Below are 14,415 nucleotides of genomic sequence, written 5' to 3'. Positions count from 1 at the left end.
ATTTGTATTCAGGGCAAACCGGGGAGAAATCGCCAAGCAACCTGTGCTTTGGCGGTTCTGCTTTATCCGAGGTCGCAAGTTTGCTGCGCATTGTAATCTTGACCCATTTCTGAACAGTGTACAATATAACCAGAGTGTAAGTCAAAGAGAGTTCCATGTACTACATTACAATGACAACCCAGAATAGGAAAATAGTCATAAAAACAGAAATACGTTACAGGCTCGGCAAAACAAACTAACCACTAAGGGGGAAGCATTTTGCTTATAAAGAATGTTGCTTTTCTGCGAAGGGAGTTAAGAATACTGCAAAAGGACCTCACTTGAACTCAATCCCACCCGCAAGACGTGACCTCGGTCATATTTCTGTGCAAAGGCAATAATCTGCATTGTGATGTAGGCCTTTGAGAAACAAACTGGCCAGATTAGGGGAGCCTGATTCACATAGTCAGCACAGGCTGTTTAAATATAGAAAATCTGTGCTGTGCCAGTTTGCAATGTGAGAACGAGTGTATGAAGTATTTGCTTTTTGGGGATCATCTTGTCACTGTATATATTAGACTCGGTATTTAAAGAAGCAGTACCTCGAGGAGAAATTGTTTACCAAAACATTTTTTTTGTCCTAGGAGGGTGAAGAACTGTAACAACCCTGGGCTGGATTTTAGACTTTTCTGTTTTCAGGGCAAAAACAGAGGTGGGGCAGGAAAGTTAGCGACCGGGAATAGTTTATGCTTTAGTTTGAGTATCTGGGCCCTGCATCAGGGAGCGCAGCACTAATGGAGGCGTTGTACACCACTCGGCGCAAGGATGGGAAACTCGTGAACTAAAGTGCTGGACCATGATCGCTCTGAGTGGGGGAGGGGGGGGACTTAAAAAAACCACTAAAACATTGCCCACGCCACCACATCGCAAAAAACATTAAAAGAAGAAACACTCGCACTTACCTTTGGAGTACTTTACCGTCCTCTCCGGCGCCAGCATCGTGGGACCGCTCTGATTTCCCAGGCAGTCATTGCGGGCTCACTTCCGGGCGGATGGGTCGGACAGGAGCTCAAACTCCTGCCGGTGTCGCACCGAGAGGCGTTGCACACCCGACGCAGCTCTTCCCGGCGGTCCTGCTCAGCGCTGCCGCAAAATCCAACCGGAGGATCGCGGCGGGGCGTTGGACACCTCACCGCCGCCTTTCATGCCGCTCCGGGACGCAAAGGACCAGGAAATCCATATCACTTCTGTAGCGGTGACGCGATGAACTTTAAGAAGATTTACATCATCACTTTGTGTGTTTGAATCGCACTAAGTAAGACCTGCCACAAGCTGTTTTGTGAAGATGGTGCCCCTTTTTTCACAGTGTCCTCTGAGATTCTATTGACAAATCTGACAGATCTCATCCAAGCCAGGATCCAATCGCCGTTTACATTTTTCAAAATCGCAGCAACATGCGGCTTTGAAACACACACTTCTTCGGAATAGGAGGCTGTCAATGGTAACAAGGAAACAAACCAATCGCGAAGCACCTGCAATAATAACCTTTTAACATTTCTCAAACAACTTTAAACAATGAGCAAACCACGCACCCAGCACAATGGTTCAAATGTTAATCAATGCGCAGTGCTTTTTGAACACAGCTCAGTCACCACAAGGAAAGGACAGACTTAGAAATCAGGCCCTCGAGCTGCTTGTGAACTGTGCAATTTAAAAGAACAGTCCCCAAATATGAGATGGGCACAACAAGCTTGGCAATGCGAACTCCGTGTGAGCAAACCTGAGCATACGGCCAGAGGTCTGAAAGAATTTGCATGACTTAAAGAATTGCCCAATGGTAAGACAACAATATGGTGTACAGGGCACACATGAGTTTGAAGTAATTGTTGAAAATATATGCTTACAACACACTGCACTGGCACAGAGAAATGTTAGCAAGGATGCCGCAGGTAATAGAAGTGAAAATGGTAGAGCCATGTACGATGTTCTTCCTCTAAAATTAATAGCTGCATAAGTAACGCTGGTTGAGGAGGTCACTAACTTGTGATCTTACAATATGTGTCGCTAACTCCCCTAACAGGAATTACTTGTCTTCAGAACCTTAAAATCTCTTTGTTCCACTATTAGCTGCCCTCAGCTGTCTAATGACATTTGGGACATATCTCTCGAATGCTAGTCTTCACCAAATTAACCCAGGCGACACTTGCACACAATGCCTGTGCAAGGCCGGGGACTGGAGAGGGCATATCAGACATTGGAGAGCTGACCCCCCGTGCAGAGAAATCCAGAGAGCTAGTGGGGAGGTCCGGCGAATGTTTGGTGTGGAGGTGCGGTGGGAGATCATGGCGGAGTTGCGGCGAGTGTTTTGTGGCGGAGGAACACTGAGAGATCGTGGTGGAGGTGTGGCGAATGTTTGTGGCGGAGGAGCGGCGAGTGATCGTGGCGGAGGTGAGGCAAATGAGGGTACAAGGCCCAGAAGAGTCGAGGGCCCAGGGGCAGCACGGGCCAGCTCACACTAGGTCCGTGCAGCAGAGCAGATCTCCAGTTGTCCTAGATAACCCTTGCCACTGAATAAAGGCCCAGCTCTGTCGAGCCCGTGTGGTGGCTGATGTGCAACGGTCACCACACGTTAAAAAATCCACACACAGGCATCTTCCACCCCTTCAATTGGAGTTCAGGACTGGAAGATCGGGTCCTTCATTGAAACATCAGTGAACTCATGTGGTAGCAAGTCATCCTCGTTCGAGGGACCGCTTATGATGATGATCCTGCTCTCGTTATGGGAGATGGTGAAATCATTGGGACAGTGCAGGCACCCAAACACTCACCATGGCAACCCTGTGATGATGCAGCAGACAGCTATAAGCTTCCTCACCCCTCACTGACTCCTTCATCTGAAGGGCGTAATACTCACCCATTCTTAGCTTACGCCCTCCTTTACTGCAGATCCTTCACAGCATCAGGAAGCAGGCCATAGTAAACAGGAAGAAGATGATGAAGAGGAGGAGGAGCAAGAATGAAGAGAATTGGTTTTGGTGGATGATGTTGCTGATGAGGAGCAGGCGGAGAATGATGAGGACAAGGTCACACATAAGCCCCTGGAGCAGGACAGCCCCATGCCCCTCTGGCCCAACCTTCCTTGATGCCACCCCAGACTCGCTTGCTTTCTCATTGCCACACACCAGCTCAGATACTTTCACAGCTCAGATACTTTCACCAGGGGTGGGGGTGGGGGGGGGGGGGGAGCGGTGGGGGCGGAGGAGATGGCAGGGGTGATAATGATCTAATTATCAAAAAGAGAGTAGACCCGTAGCAATTCCTGTTTGTACGTTTTGAGAAAGTTATTGTTTCCCTCATTGGAGCCTGAAGGAATAGTTGCATCTTCTAAACATTATAATAATGTTTTAAAAATGCCGCAATGGACAAGACTACAAAATTATTGCAAAGTTACCACGTAGGTTGTATCCAATTATTCCGTGGGGTTGTATTAAACTGTTGTGACAAAGTAAAAGCATATCGGGCTCTACTACCCCTGTCTGAAATCAGCTGCCGAGGCCTACCACCATATTCTTGCGACAATGTCAATTTTTCTCCCCCAGCCCAGGTGGGACAGACTGCAGACACCCATTCCCTGCCTGCTGCATGTAAAAGCCAGCAGGAAGGCAAAGCCAGTAAACTACCCCATTTCCCTGCTTACCCTCTCTGTCTCTGCCAACCCAAGGCACCGCCAAGAGGAAAATGGCGGTAGTCACTGGGGTCGCAGTCAGTGCATGAAGGGAGAGGGTCCAGTGCTAGCCTCTTCTCCGGCCAAATATCCGCAAGCACACGGTCTCAGTTGAGGCCCAAAAATAACTTCCTCTCCGGGGCTCTTCCGCCCCCTTTCACACCCTGGCTTCAGGTGTGGCAGCGACAACGTCCTGCAGCATTTGAAGAATGCCCGATGTTGGCAATGGCAAGCTTCCTCTTGGTGACAGAGATCCCACCCGCAGCCTGCCTGTTTGATAATGAGCTCTGACCCAAGAAAATGCGATGGGGTTACCGCAGCAACAGTTGGAAGCTCCATCCCTCTGCTATCCCACCAGCAAGGGCAGAATCCCGCCCACTGCGTCTCATTTCAGTTTATATGATCTTGGGACTGCTGATCTTGCTCTTAAATCAGAATACTCCTCCTCCCTCTCATTCCCTCTGTGACTTAGCATTCATTAACTTTGTCATTCCCTCTGTTTCTTTGGCATTCCAAGTCCCTGAATATGTCTGTCTCTCTCTCATTCCCTCTATCCTCGTCTTTCATTCCATCTCTCTGAATCCTCATTTATCTTTCTCATTCCTCTCTATCCCTCTCGCTCTCTCATTCATGACCTCTTTCTTTCCCTTTCGTCGTGTGTAACATTGCCATATCCTCCTTCTCTGTCACCTTCTTTCTCTCAATCCCTCTCATGACCTCTCACTGTTTCTCTCTTTCTTGTTCCCTCTCTCCCAGCTTCTGTTACCTCCCTCTCATTGCCTCACTTTTTTATTTCCTCTTTCCTTTTCTTCCTCATTCCATATTTCCTTTCAGCTCATTCAGTCTTTCCACTCTCGCTTATTTTGTCTTTCTCTCATTCCCCTCCATCATCCTCTATTACACAGTTGTGGCAGCAGCCTAGAAATTGGTCCATTTTTCAGGCACTGCTCAGACTACTAAGGCCTCAATATGGCTGGCAGGAAACGTGTGCACATTTCCGGCCGAAAGTGCATTGCCCGCCTTATTCGATCAGAAGATGCGAGAGGGTTAACATCGAAAAGCTTGTGCATATGGGTATGAGATAGGGGATGGAGTATGATAGGGGTAGGAGATTGGGGGTATGGGATGGAGGACAGGGGGTATGAGATTGGGGATATCATATGGGATAGGGTAAAGCGAGAATGAGAATTGCCGTCAGAGGTGATGGGATGGAGGTAGGAGATGGGGCTATGGAATTGAGGACCGAGGATATAGGACAAGGGGGTATTGGATAGGGGATAGTGGGTATGGGGCAGGGCTATGGGGAAAGAGCAGGGGAGTGGAAATAATTGAGCTTTTTCAAGGAACAGGTACAGGCATGATGAGCCAAATGGCCCCCTTTTGTGTGGTATAATTCTATATTAGGTAAGGAAAAACAATAGGTGTTCTTTACCCATCCCTGAAGCAAACGTTAGGCCCCATTGCATAAGCAAATAAGGGCCTAAGGCCTGTTGTGAGGCCCCTTCTGTAAGATTGGCTTGCCACGTCAGCACTAGCGGTAATGAGGGAAACCAGATCTAGGGAAAATCTGCAACAAAAAAGGTAAGTAACTTACCTGAATGTGGAGACGGGAGGAGCAAGAGTGCTCGGTGTCAATTTAAAAAAAATCTGTTTATGCTGCTGTGAAGTGCCTTGGGACATTTTACTACATTAAAAGTGCTATATAAATGTAAGTTGTTGTTGGTTCAGATTGATTGGTTAGGAACTGAATGTCGATCCCCCTGACAGGTATGATGGTCCATTCAGTCTCAATTAGATGAATCAAAAATGTTTTGCCAACGCACCGACGATTTTATCTATGACAGGTCCATTCCAGAATCACTGTTCGTCAAGAAATAAACACATGACCTGCACACATCCATTTTCAAAGAGTTCTTGCTCCTGGCTAACAGCTTAAACTATCAAGAACATTTGGAAATCTCAGGCTAGAAATTGACTTCATGTGCGCCCCCGTTGGCGCCTGTGGAGGGGCAATAACTAGGCGCTCCTGGCTCTGCGACTGGGCGCGGCAGGAGTACTGCCGCCCGCGAAATTCCCGTGGAATTTTACGGTGGCGATAACCCCATACACCACAATTTCCTGCGACCCTGAGATCGTGACACCATTGTGCTGCGCATCGCCCCAGCAGCATTCCGGACCCAAACTTTGGTTCCGCCCCCCTCCCCCGCAGCATCGCTGGCCGTCGACACCGGCAGCTGCAGGAGGCGTTTTTAGAGGCCCGCCACTTGGGGAGCGGTATTTAAAGGTTAGGCCGCTTGTGTCAATAAAAAATGTCTTTGAATCACTTAGGTAAATTTTTCACCATTTTCTTCGACCGCGATCGATCAGCCCTACACTCTGTTAGTCGCGGATTGCAACTACTGATGGTGACATCAACTTCACTTCATAGAGCCTGCAACAATGGCCTTTCCCTTTCAGGGAGGGAAGGAGCCTCGAGATTGTGCAGCGCTGCACTGCTACCGCCCCTCTTGCCGGCTTTAGTGATCCAAGGGAAGTAGTAGCGTTTGGTTTAGCACTCCAATTCCTTCCTGGAGCGCTGAACCGGAAGTTCACGTCGGAGTCACTCGCGTATCGCCCGGCGATACTTCCGCGCCTCCGCAAACATTATCGCCCCAAACGGGGCACTGCCCAATTTCTCTCCCCTCATCTTTGAATGACATTTCCTCATTGTTATCAGCTATCACCAAACACAGGGAACAGAGCATACTGCAATTTTCATTTTCAATGCACTGAGAAAGATTCTAACATAACAATTCCAGTTATCAAATCTTTCCTTCACTGAGAGCGATACTGCTGTATGTAATGAGAATGGACCTGGATTTGAAATTTCAATTTCCTCAATATGGGCTAGAGTTTCCACTTTGGGAGCAATTGACGATTCTGGTGCAAATTGCACCCAAAATTGTGCCAATTTTGAAAAGTGTTTTTTTTCTCCCTCTCTCTCGAGGTTCCACTCAAACTCAAGTGTATTTTGCCGATCACAATATCTGCCCTGAGCCAGCGCATTCGAGCAGTGTTTTTAAAGATTTTTTTTTAAGTTTCGCTTTAAAAAAATGTTCCTTGATATATTTAAGAGTGATAACTTAGTAAAGTTTGATGAATACAGTTGAAAATGAGTTTTTCATAAAAAATAAGCATTTTTAATCACAGTGTCAATCTACCATCATTGAGTAACCTGATTTTAATTGACTGAAAATTACTTCAAAAAAATATAAAGGACCATTTTCTGGTTAGATTGAGGTGCAGCAGTCAGTTCCATGGTAAATTTTTAAAAAATCATTCAAAACCTTTCAAAGCGTACCTGTTAGTGTCCAATGGCATTTGATGCTGTTTTAAGAACATTTTGTTAGTGCATTGTTATTGGAAGATGTGGTGTACCTCTTTAAGAAATAGTGTAGCTATGGAACTCCTTGGAAAGCATCTGGAGTTAGTGCCTGGCCCACCAGCCTCCATTGCTGCATTGCTGATGACACAGTTAATTCCTCATCGGAATCTTCTTTGTGGGAGCTTGCTGAGTGCAAATTAGCTGCAGCTGTCCTACATTACAACAGTGACTACACTCCAAAAGTACTTAATTGGTTGTAAAGCACTTTGAGATGTCGGGTGGTCGTGAAAGGCGCTATGTAAATCCAAGTCTTTTTTTTTCCTTCTATTATCTAAGGGATTTCCATGGGAATGGATTAAATGTGTTGGATGGCTGTACGGTTTCATGGACAACTCACTGGGATTTAGAAGCCTTAGAGCTCGCTAGGCTGTGCATTGTGAGGGTCCTGTACGTGAATCCAAGACTCCGGTGGCTGTCTGGTGCTACCTACTTTAGGCTATCTCCTCCCATGCCTGATGCAACAGATGCTTCTGTCCCTTAAATTATACGCTTTCGCTCCTTGAGCCCTCGTAGAATGGCTTGCAGCTCCTTTTCAAACTGGCTTTCCTTAATGCGTAATACTCAATTCTACAACAATTCTATGAAGTGTCGTCGAGCTGAAACGTTAGGATGGATTTTAGCACCCAAAAATGGGGTTCGGGCCAGAGGTTAAGATTTTTAAAATCTCAACTCCGACCCCAACCTGCCTCCAACCCACCCACTTCTGGGTTTAACAGAGGAAGGACAAGGGGCGGGCAGCCCACCTGCTCCAAGGAGGCGGGTTGACAATTTAAATATTTGAATGAGATTGCGAGCCTCTGATTTAACCTGTTTTACAGGTTTAACCCTGGCCTGCCAGGTTTCCCAAGCCTCAGGAAACCCGGCAGCTGAAGCAAGGCGCGGACAGCATCGGGGAGAAGGTAAGTGCCTTTACAGCACTACTTGTGGGCCAGGGGGAGCAGGAGTGCTTCCCAAGCTCCCCCGTCATCAGCCCCCTCCCCCTCCCCCAATAGAGACCCCAGGATTGGGGATCAGACCCCCAGGAATGACCCCGCTCTCCCCAGAGGTTAGGGATTAGATACCCCTGGGATCAAACCCCCCCCAGAAGGTGGTTGATCAGACCTACCTGCTCCTCTGCCTGACTGGAAGCCAAGTCCATCAATCAGGCTGACCTCCGGGCGGGGAACCTGTCAGGGACAAAGGAGTTAAAAATCCACAGCATGAGGGGTAATCCGGACCTCTGAGTTTCTCGTCTGAAACTCCGCCCACCCCCGCCCCCCCCCCCCCCCCCGTCTACGTATCCCGCTCCTTTTAATATCCAGGCAAACTCTGTTTTTCTCTTACACCTAATCCTGACACATTTTTGCATTGCTTCTTGTTTTCCGGTGTTACTTCTACCAATACCGAAAGTGCCCACTCAAATACAGATGGGCACATTCACATCAGGCGGTAACGATAGAGTAACATGATGGACTTTGAAATTCTGCGGAGCCACCACCAGGTCCAACTTTGGTGGGAGATTGGCGGAAAGCCCAGAGAAACAGGGTAAATGTCTAAAAATTGCTGGTTGCGTCATTTCTCTAGAGTTTCTGCTGTTCTTCCCACTGAAGTTGCAGAGGGACATCAATGGCTACCCTGAGGGAGTTCAAGGCCTGTATCTCACATTTTCTGTTATTATTGCCTCAGCAATACTGCAAGATAGGATTGCCAGAAAGGACTAGGCCTCTAGGCAATGTTCCCATTGGTTCTATAGTATAGTTCCACTCCAGCGGGGGAGCTGGTTGAGAGTGAGATAGCGCATTGCAGCAAGGAAGATAGAGAAGAGGGTTGGCGCGATGACACAACCCTGCTTGACCCCGGTCCAGACGTGGATTGGGTCTGTGGTGGATCCGTTGGTCAGGATCACGGCTTGCATGTCGTCGTGGAGCAGGCGGAGGATGGTGACAAACGAAATGGAGATTGGGCGAGCCAAGTCGTCCGCATGCCCGACACTAGACTCCCAAAGCAAACGCTCTACTCGGAACTCCTACACAGCAAGCAAACCTCAGCTGGGCAGAGGAAACGTTTCAAGGACACCCTCAAAGCCTCCTTGATAAAGTGCAACATCTCCACCGGCACCTGCGAATCCCTGGCCAAAGACCGCCCAAAATGGAGGAAGAGCATCCGGAAGGACGCTGAGCACCTCGAGTCTCATCGCCGAGAGCATGCAGAAACCAAGCGCAGACAGCGAAAGGAGACTCCCCACCCACCCATGCATTCAACCACTGTCTGTCCCACTTCTGACAGAGACTGTAATTCCCGTATTGGACTGTACAGTCACCTGAGAACTCACTTTTAGAGTGGAAGCAAGTCTTCCTCGATTTCAAGGGACTGCCTATGATGATGATGCAAGGCAATGCATAATGCTTCAAAAGCTTTACATGCCCAAAGCAATCAGTTCAATCCACTGAGGAACCATCAACGAAGGCTTCCAGATTGCACATTTTTGCCACACTTTACAGAGCCATCATAATGTTTGAATTGTTCAAGGCCGCCTGCCCCTTTAAGCTGTTGGAATGTCTGACTCCAGCAGCAGATCACCATTCTCTGGGCTCCCAGTGCTCAGCTCCCAAACACAGCCAGCACATACACCACTGGGGGTGGCCAGAAAGGCTTTAATCAAGTTGAGCCCGGACCATTCACTGCGGTCAGCGCTGAGTTCATCAAGAAGGCAGAGGTCCTGTCCTGCCAGACTTCCTCCATCAATCTTGCCCAAGAGCGCAAATTTTGATCTTACAGATCGACATTCTAAAGATTACTTCAATAGGCTGCAAACCATTCTGTGAAAACTGGAATTAAGATAAAGTGTTGATCTAACATGCAATACATCTTTGCAAGATATGCTTATTATGGAGTTATATTAGATTGGACAAACACATAATAACCACAGGTACACATACCTTCCGATTTCTCATTGTAGTACTTTACCCATATAACCATACCGTTATGTGGAAGGTTACCATGATGTTAACTCAAATTTCTCACAATTTTGGCATTGTTTAAAATGTAGTGACAGTGCCGGTGATTTTGGTAGGTGAATGATTATTAAGCACTCTGCGGTTTTAAGGAAGAATACAGTTCTTTCATAGTTTGCTCATGTTACACTCAAAGTCTGCTCTCAGTTGATATAAAAAGACAACGTTCTCATTTAATTCTCATTGTTGCCGTGTTTTTGGCATGCAGCTTATTAAATTACCAGGGTCCCGCAATTGTTTGCTGACCAAAGCCTCCTGACTAGTAATTATTTCTTTCAACCCAATGTCATGCTTGGCAGAATCATCCAGTGATTGCACATTGCTAAGTGATGAAGCAGCCCAAACAGAATACTATTCCCTTAGAATCGAAAATTGGCAGTTTCAGGTCAGGAAAGGAAAGGCACAGAGCAAGCTTCTACAGATGAACCTCATCTCAAACCTGAATGAATGCACCAGGACCTTTTGTTCTTCTATACTGTGAGCTATTTTATTTTTTAAAAGAAATGTATTAAAAACGATAGCACTTTCTAATTCAGCACACCCCAGGTTAATATTAATGGACACTTGTACATGTTAAGCAGAATTGTATCCTTGAAAAAAATGTAACATCCCTACCGACTCTTGGGAATCCCTGGCCCAAGACCGCTCAAAGTGGAGGAGAAGCATCCGAGAAAGCTCCGAACAGCTTGAGTCTCTTCGCCGGGAGCACACAGAAGCCGAGTACAAAGAGGAGAACGAGCGATCGACAAATCAAGAACCCCACCCACTCGTTTCTCCAACCACCATCTGCCCCACCTGTGACAGAGACTGGAGATCCTGCATTGGTCTCATCAGCTACCTTGGAACTCATTTTAGCGTGGAAGCAAGTCATCCTCGACTCCGGGGGACTGCCTAAGAAGAAGAAGATGATAGTTTTTCAACCATCCTTTTGCTGTTCACTCCCATTTGATGATCCATTGTTGTGTATTTTGTGTCCCACAAGTGGAATCTTTGCCATGGTCTTATTCAGGTTTCTTCTGAAGGCAGTAACTCAAGCTGGGGGATATAATCCCATGAATGACCATTGCCATCCTATACCTCTTCCAGTTGGCTGTTTTTCATCTATGTGCTGAGACTATTGAGAAGGAGAACCACTGATGAATCTGATTCTGTCTTCACTATAAGAACACACACAAACATCATGTTGTGATCAGTGAATAGCTATCAATAGCAGAACCATCTGGTTTTTTGCCTCTCCAAGGAGATTACATGGCTCCAGTTGGGGTGGAGTGTTGAATGTTTTGTTCTAAGGGGTGTCGCAGTTGTGTGAGGCGGACAAGTTGGGCCGGATGCTCTTTACCTTTCTGCCATTGTTCATTGTTCATAGGTTTATATGTAACCTTCAGGGCTGCTGACCGAGGGCTGTGTGGCTCTTTGTCGGCCAGCGCGGACACAATGGGCTGAAATGGCCTCCTTCTGCGATGTAGATTTCTATGTTTCTAAGTTTTCTTAAAGTTGCCCCAGATAGTTTGAAGGCCATTGTAGGCATCTCCACCGTAGGGCCAGTCTACCTTGTCTAGCTCAGTACAGGTCACAAACATAGAAATCACGAAGTGCTGATGATTTGAAAATATGACTCACATGACAGCTCCAACAAGAGGTCTACACACAGGCAAATACGCAAATACGCTGATTCCCGGGATGGTGGGACTGACCTATCAAGAAAGACTGGATCAACTGGGCTTGTATTCACTGGAGTTCAGAAGAGTGAGAGGGGACCTCATAGAAACGTTTAAAATTCTGACGGGTTTGGACAGGTTGGATGCAGGAAGAATGTTCCCAATGTTGGGGAAGTCCAGAACCAGGGGTCACAGTCTAAGGATGAGGGGTAAGCCATTTAGGACCGAGATGAGGAGAAACTTCTTCACCCAGAGAGTGGTGAACCTGTGGAATTCTCTACCACAGAAAGTAATTGAGGCCACTTCACTAAATATATTCAAAAGGGAGTTAGATGAAGTCCTTACTACTCGGGGGATCAAGGGGTATGGCATGAAAGCAGGAATGGGGTACTGAAGTTTCATGTTCAGCCATGAACTCATTGAATGGCAGTGCAGGCTAGAAGGGCTGAATGGCCTACTCCTGCACCTTTTTTCTATGTTGCTATGTTTCTATGTTTCTATCTAATAATTTTAAAATATTAGTATAGATTTTTAAATCAAATTAATAAGGCTATGTTTTAAAGATATTACAGAATATTCATTTAAAATCATGTTTGTTTTATTTCCTAGTTGAACTGGAACAAAATTGAACAGTCTAGAACTGAAAAAGGAAATAAGAGGAGTGCAGCGAGTGTATGAGAATAGATTAAAGGGGAACCCAAAAGAGGGAGATATTCGGCCGCGCTCAGTTGGGGCGGTGTCCGGTCGGAGCGGTAAATTTTGAGCTGGCAAATGGTTTGTTTCTGCCGCCACAAAATTCATCAGCTGGGCCCGGAGTTTGGAGTGGGGTGCTAAGGGAGACGTTGCACGCCTCTTTTAGGGCACTAGGCCGACTGAGCAATGGAAAATCCCCAGCTAAACAGCTGGCCTCGGAGCGCCATAACAGAGGCCGGGGAGGAAAAAACTCTGAAAAAAAAACCCCACCGGAAACATTTCCAATAATTGGCTCATGCCATCACAATATAATTCACAAAAACATTTTTTTTTAAAACAATCACACTTGTCTGAGGTCAGCATTACTCACCCCTCTGCGGCTGCTACAGCTTGGAATGCCTGCTTTCACAGGCCTTCCCACCGGGGCGCTATGGAGTGAAAATCGAGCCGCTGTCACAACTTGGGGCGTTGCACACTGGCTCGCCACTTCCGGGCAGTAATGATCCGCACCCCTTCGATCTCGGCACCGAATATCCCGGTGGAGTGCTGGAAGCTCGCTGCCTGGGCGCAAGTGCTTTCCGCCGCCCTTTCCATCCCTCCTGGACGCTAAGAGGGGCGGCAGAAGACCAAAAACCCAGCCCTTAAAGTCTTTTAGAAACATATAACTAGTAAAAGGAAGGTGGTGCCAATTAGGGACCAAAAGAGAGATCTTCCTGTTGAGCAGAGGGCATGCTGATGTATTAAGTGAGTAGTTTGCATATGCTGTCACTAAAGAAGAGGATGCTCCCAATGTCACAGCAAAGGAAGAGATAGTAGAGAAATTAGATAGGATAAAAAATAGATAAAGAGAAGGGACTTAAAAAGTTGGCAGCGCTCAAAGTAGAAAAGTCATCGGCCCGGGTGGGTTGCATCCTTGGTTGCTGAGGGAAGTAAGGGTGGAAATTACAGAGGCACTGGCCACAATCTGCCAATCCTCCTTAGATATGGAAGCAGTGCCAGAGGACATAGAAACATAGAAACATAGAAAATAGGTGCAGGAGTAGGCCATTCGGCCCTTCGAGCCTGCACCACCATTCAATATGATCATGCAACTGCAATACACCATTCATGCTTTCTCTCCATACCCCTTGATCCCTTTAGCCATAAGGGCCACATCTAACTCCCTTTTGAATATATCTAACGAACTGGCCTCAACAACTTTCTGTGGTAGAGAATTCCACAGGTTCACGGGACTGGAATTTGGAAATGTTACACCCCTGTTCAAAAAAGGAGCGAGGGATAAACCCCAGCCAGTCAGCCTAACTTTTAGAGACTAATAATCCAAGACAAAATTAATTGGCACTCAGAAAAATATGAGTTAATAAATGACAGCCAGCATGGATTTGTTAACAGCAAATCATGCTTGACTGATTTGATTGCGTTCCTTTGATGAAGTAACAGAGAGGGTTGATGAAGGTAGTGCATGGACTTTCAAAAGATGATAACGTACCACATAATAGATTTGTTAGCATAATGGAAGCCCATGGGATTAAAGGGGCAGTAACGGCGTGGATACAAAATTGGCTAAGAGACAGAAAGCAGAGAGTAACATGAACGGTTGTTTTTCAGACTGAAGTGAGGTATACAGTGGTGTCCCCGTGGGGGTTGGTACTAGGATCACTGCTCTTTTTGATACATATTAATAACCTGAACTTGGGTATACAGGTCATGATTTCAGAGTTTGCAGATGACACAAAACTCGGAAATGTATTAAACAGTGAGGAGGATAGTAACAGACTTCAGGAGGACGTAGACAGACTGGTAAAATGGGTAGACATATGACAGGAAGAATTTTCCTTATCCAATTTAATTAAAGTCATCTTTTCTCAAGTTAGCTTTAATGGGGAAATCAATAGAGGCAGGTGTACACAATAATCCACATTGGCCAAAGACAGTTAGAAAGAA

The sequence above is a fragment of the Pristiophorus japonicus genome, chromosome 15 (genome assembly GCF_044704955.1).
Source record: "Pristiophorus japonicus isolate sPriJap1 chromosome 15, sPriJap1.hap1, whole genome shotgun sequence".
Classification (NCBI taxonomy): Eukaryota; Metazoa; Chordata; class Chondrichthyes; family Pristiophoridae; genus Pristiophorus; species Pristiophorus japonicus.
This window is presented reverse-complemented; position numbering follows the sequence as displayed.